A 6,704-nucleotide genomic window follows, 5' to 3' on the forward strand; every position below is an offset into this window, starting at 1 on the left:
TTTTTAGTGAACTCAGGATGTTATTATAGTTAAAAGAAATTTATATTACTATACCTAAAAATTATTATTTGTTAATATTAAACCGTTATAAAGTATGTAGTTCTAGTCACAAGAAAAAAAAAAGTATGTAGTTCTTATCATATATTGTATCTCAATCATCATTATTATAAGTTTTGTGTGGTATATGTATGGATTATTTGTGAAATTGTATAAAATTCCCTAAAAAGAATATAATTGATCTGGATATAGCACAAAACTATACTACTAGATCATCATCATCGCCATATATATTTATATACACTAGAAGAATAATGAACTAGTGAATGTGAAAATAATTAAAAAATCATGTAATCAAGGGTTCACTCGTTTATGAGAATTGAGCGTATTTGATGACTAACTATTCTCTTATAATAAAGCAGTATTAATCAATAGTTTAAACTTTAAACCATTAGTTAAACATATATATAACCGCCGCTACAAGGTATATAGAAATTAACTGCGGTTTTTTAAGAATTTGTAGCAGTTTTAATTCGTCATAAATTAAAATAGATTATCAGTGTTTAAGTGAACACTTTCTTTTTTAATGCACGAAATTAAGATTTACGGTGATTTCTAACAACCATTAACCTAACCGTCGTTATATCAGAATTTAGAATCATTTTATTTTACAGCAGTTTCAAACTGTCGCAATATACCAATTCTAAAATTCGTGACTATTTTAATGTAGTTGTAATATATCAATCACTATTAATTATATTATTGAGGGTATATATCCTAATTTTGATTTTAAAAAAAAAATATTGTGAAAAAGGGTTATGGAAGCAAGTAGCTATTGTAGGGTAACAGCGTCCATAAGGTGTGGTGGGGTTTAGAGGCAACCACCTCCACTCGTGTGGGTTATCTATAGATGACGGCAAGGTTCTACCAAAAACATGACGATAAAATTCGTTATGTATCTATACATCTAATTATATATATATATATCTTCATAATTGGATGTTAGTATTGGAAGGCATTACATGAAAAATAACACAATATACTTTATCCAAAATTAAAATTATATTAAATAATATTAAACTCGTTATCCATTTAGTTAGAAAAATCAACAATATTTCAACTCAATCTACAAACAACGAACTCTCCGCTAATTAATTTTCATAAGGGGAATGAAGTTGCATAATGCACTAATATAAACTTAAATGAGTATATTCTACTACAAATGTAATGTGAGTAAGTCAAGTACTATAAAACGTAGATATTAATTTGTATTAAAAAAAATCCACTTAGATAAAGACGCTTAAAACGTCTTTTTTTAAAAATATTTTTAAATAATTAAAATTCAATACATATAACTGATTAAACTATGTTATTTTTATTAAAATTAGATCAGATAAATTGATTTGACAACTCACGATTTTACTTTTTCAATAAAACACTGTATCAACAAAATTAATCAAAACTTGCCCATATTTTTACAAATCACACCCTAGAGTCCAATATAATAAAGAAAAGAGTAGCCACAATTCTCATTGCAAAATCCCAACTAGAATTGTGATATTTTAGCCCCATAGCTAGCTAATCTCTTTGGAGCATTGTTAAATGGAACTAATCTCTTTGTCCTCAAACACACACCTCTTAGCCCCTATAGCTATAATCCTATAGATAGTCCTATACTCCCTTTTCTATTTAGGAAACATTTCAAGTGCATCGAGAAGTACCGGTGCACCAATTGTTTTAACCGTTGATTTTAATTAATATATATTATATATATTTTTTATAATTCAGATCAACGGATAAAACAACTGGTGTACCGGTACTCCCAGTACACTTAAAATGTTTCCATATAATATATATTTTGCAAAAATATTTAACCCAAGTGCGGTTAGGGTTGTCTTGTCAGCCAAAGGGTTGGATTGGCAAAGAATGTGGGAGACAACTAAAAAACATTTCTAAAGCTACCAACACACTCCAACAGTTGCCACAATTTTTTTAGGGTTTTTGTGGGCCATACCCTAATTTCATTCCTTCTATTCAACACACACACCTTTCCCCCTTCTTCACACTCCTCACTATATTTATATCTCCCACTTCTTCCACATTCTCTTCACCACTGCCTACCCTTAATTTCTTTTGCTAAACCAAAAAAAATAAAAAATAAAAAATTAGAGGCTATATATATAGAGCTATTAGACCCGTCTTCTTCCAATCAATTATATTTGGTCAATATAATTAAGAAGGGTATATTCATAATTATGGGTGATTCAGGATCTTCTAAGAGAATGTGGTGCTCAGTGCCAGAAAAGTTTCAGCTGCATGGAGCAATGTTGGCACTTCAATTTGGATATGCTGGCTTCCATGTTGTTTCAAGGGCTGCCCTTAACATGGGAGTTAGCAAGCTTGTTTTTCCAGTTTATAGAAACATCATTGCTTTGCTTCTCCTTCTTCCCTTTGCATACTTCTTGGAAAAGTTAGTATTATTATTATTAATTATTATTCCTTTAACAAAGTTTTTACTATTATTCCTATAAGTATACACTACTAGAATCCTTCGCATTAGCGACAGATTTATTTACTTACATCTGTCGCTAATTATAGACGGATATAATTATCAAAAAATCCGTCGCTAATGCAAAAATATAATAGTAATATTTAATTAGAACATTTTAAATTTAATAATGTTTATTATTAATTAATTAAAATTTGTCGTTCGAGACATTTTTATGAAAAGATACATTTATTTGTTGTATATTTTTGTACACATTAATAAAAAATATATAGAGTGGCTAAATTGTTTTTTTCTTTTGTTCAGGAAGGAGAGGCCAGCGATGACGCAAATCAAGGTTTCTATTTGCTTGGGTTGGAGAACACATCACCTACCTTCGCTTCAGCAATACAGAACTCTGTTCCAGCCATTACATTTCTCATGGCTGCCATACTCAGGCAATTAAGCTAATTAAACACTTAATTAATCATTCAATTATTAATTTTTGGTATTAATTAACAATAATGATGATACTATAATTCGGTTATGTTAGATAGGGGTGAGCACGAGTAGCGGGTACCCGATTCCGTCCGAATCCGAACCGAACCAATTAAATTGGTTCTGAAATCAACGGGTAATCGGGTCCAACTCGAACCAAACTTATGACTTTTGTTAGTGATTGGTTCCGGTATCGGTTTTGAGGGTGTGGAACCCGAACCAACCCACGAACTCGATCATATATTAATTAAATAAAAACAATAAAAATATATATGGATTTTCCATTAGACAATGATTATTCATTATTAATATGTTTGGATTTTAATGAGTTTAGTTTTTAATGTATTTGGTGTTTAACATGTTTGGATTATTTCTATTGATGTTACATATTTATTATACTTATTAAATTTTTAAGATAAAAATTTGATTTTTTTTTAATGAATTTCAAAGTCATCGGGTACCCAATTACCCGAACCGAACCAATCCGTTCTTAATCGGTTTGGTTTAGTTCGGATATATATACAAAAAAATGTAAATCCAAATCAAACCAAACTAATTATATTTTGATCGATTCGGTTCTAATTTTACTATAAACCCGAACCAAACTGACCTGTTCTCACCCCTAATGTTAGAAAGACAAAAAAAAATCAGCAAGAACTTGTCTTATTTAACATTCATTAAGGTAAATTATGACTGTTTTTGACTAATTTATTTTGGTTACCAAATTATTTTCGTTATAATTTCAGGATTGAACAAGTGAGACTAAACAGAAAAGATGGAATATCGAAAGTAGTTGGAACAATCCTATGTGTAATTGGTGCAACAGTGATCACACTCTACAAGGGTCCAACAATATACTCTCCAAAACCATCAACAACATTATTATTAACAACAAGATCAACATTAATGGATCCAGTTGATGAGGGCAAAAACTGGACCCTAGGGTGCATTTACCTAATTGGACATTGTTTGTCATGGTCTGGTTGGCTTGTGTTGCAAGCACCTGTTCTTAAGAAATACCCTGCAAGGCTCTCTGTCACTTCATACACTTGCTTCTTTGGATTATTGCAATTCATTCTCATTGCTCTCATTTTTGAAAGAGATTATCAAGCTTGGCTTTTCCATTCTGGTGCTGAAGCCTTCACTATTCTATATGCGGTATAATATAATATTTTTTTTAATTAGGGTAAAGTATATTTTTTGTCCCTAAAATTTGGCAAATGTTTCAAAAATACTCCTAAATTTTATTTTGTTTCAATTTTGTCCCAAAAGTTTTCGATTTGCATCAAGTATACCCTCGACGGCTAAATTTTCAAAAAATTTAAGATTAATTTAACAATGATGCATAGAAATTATGCTTGATTTGCTTGTATTGAGGGTTGTTCTTATGAAATTGTTATTGAATTGGTCTTAAACTTTTTAAAAAATTAGCCGTCAGGGGTATATTTGATGCAAATCGAAAATTTTTGGGATAAAATTGAAACAAAATAAAACTTAGGGTTATTTTTGAAACTTTTGTCAAACTTTAGGGACAAAAAGTATACTTTACCCTTTTAATTATTTTTGATGCACTGTATAACGTTTTACATAATATTCGTCTTTCTTCACGCTATTAATATAAAAAGTACTGTAATTAAATGTACGTATAAAATTATTTTACACTACAAATGTATCAAAATTAAATTTATAAAATGAAATAGTTTCGACCATAATTTTTAAATAATAAATTTAAAAATTAGTTACGTATATGTATGATTGATAATTCTGTGTACAATGTATTTACACTATTCACTCTATTAATAACATTGGAACTTTTAATTTTTGTCATTAAATTTTAATTTTTATAAAATATCTATTTGTTGATTTTAGTTAATTTCTATAATCTTTTCAGTTTTTGGTTCTTCTTGCCATGAAATAATTTATTCCAAAAATGTAAACAGTTAGATAAAAATAAATAAATAAATAATTAAAATTATTAATAGCTTAATTAATTTATATAACAGGGAGTGGTGGCATCAGGAATTGCATTCGCTGTACAAATATGGTGCATTGATAGAGGGGGCCCTGTGTTCGTTGCTGTGTATCAACCTGTTCAGACTTTTGTTGTTGCAATCATGGCTTCCTTTGCTCTTGGAGAAGAGTTTTACTTGGGAGGGTAATTCTCAACTCTTTAATTAATTACTCTCTTTTAATTTTATTATGCTTTAGTTACTCTTTTAGTCTCTGTAATTTTACTAAATTTTTAATTAGGTTTCTATATTTTTTAGTTAGATTTCTACACTACTTTTAATTTTGTAATTAGGTTATTTTCATGTTAAAAACATTAAAATTAACAGAATATTTTTTTTTTTAAAATACATGCGACCAAAGATCTAATTAGGTTTTTAATTATGAATAACTTCAATTTCTGAAAAAATATTCAATTAATTCTAATGTTTATTATATTAGAAAAGACCTAATTATCAAATAAAAAGTAGTGTAAGAACCTAATTGAAAAAAAAAATAAAAATCTAATTACAAATTTAATAAAACTATAGGGACCAATAGAATCAGTAAACATTTAATTATTTAAGAAAAATTTCAAGTATATCGGGAACACCAGTGATCCAGTTATTTTAACTGTTGATCTGAATTATAAAAAATATATATAATATATATTAATTAAAATCAACGGTTAAAACAATTAGAACACTGATATTTTCGGTACACTTAAAATTTTTCCAATTATTTATAGATACATTTCTCTCTTCGTCTTCATTTCCATTTTGATCTTTAAATATTTAAATGATGATATCATCTAATTAAGATTGTGAATAATTTTGATATATATAGGATCATTGGGGCAGTGCTAATTGTGGTTGGACTCTACCTAGTTTTGTGGGGTAAAAGTGAAGAGAAGAGGATTGCACAACTTGCAATTGCATCAAATAATATTAATGGAGATCATGGCATTATTAGGGCTTCAAGTCATGCCAAAGCATCATCACTCACTCAGCCACTAATCCTCCCTTCATCAACTGACAATCATGTTTAATTAACTTCATCAACAAAACCCTAATCTCTTCATCAATTAAACCACATCATTTTCTTGGAACCTAAGAAGAAGAAGAAGATGCTACTAGCTAGCACCTTAATTATGTCAAGAAGTTTGTGTGTGTTTTGTGTTTTTTTTTTTTTTTTTTTTTTTTTTTTTTTCATCTTTCTTCTCCATTTTGGTTTTTGTTTTATTTTATTTTCCTTTTTTTGGTTAATTTAAATATTATAATGTTTTGTTAGTAGGTTATCATTTAGAAGTATATTTTATGGGGATGATTATTGTTGTAATGGAGCATGTCACTTGAAGTGGGGCCATCGAGCCTGAAAATCCCATATGGCTTTTTTATAAAAAATGTTACTTTACGGTTTGATTAAGGAAATAAATTGTTTATTGTTTTATAATATACATATGATCATTTTCTTATAATTATATTATAATAAGTACATAATATAACTTTTAGTTTAATTATTCATGATCACTGCCTGGATTCCATAATGGGGCAAAATCTAGCACATATAACCAAAGCAGTATAGAGTGTTGGAAATGTGATGCAAGTAAGAAAAAGAAAATGCTAGAAATTATAAGTGTGTGCTTTAGAAATGGCCGACCATATGTAACCGCATGAACTCTAGAGGATTAATTCGTTTTTATTATCCTTCACACATATCTAATTATTATATATACTTT

The 6,704-nt window shown here is 28.7% G+C and overlaps 1 pseudogene; it reads left to right on the top strand.

Moving 5' to 3' along the window:
- Positions 2,102-6,166, top strand: LOC107645285 (annotated as a pseudogene).

This window comes from Arachis ipaensis, chromosome B06 (assembly GCF_000816755.2).
Source record: "Arachis ipaensis cultivar K30076 chromosome B06, Araip1.1, whole genome shotgun sequence".
Taxonomy (NCBI): Eukaryota; Viridiplantae; Streptophyta; class Magnoliopsida; order Fabales; family Fabaceae; genus Arachis; species Arachis ipaensis.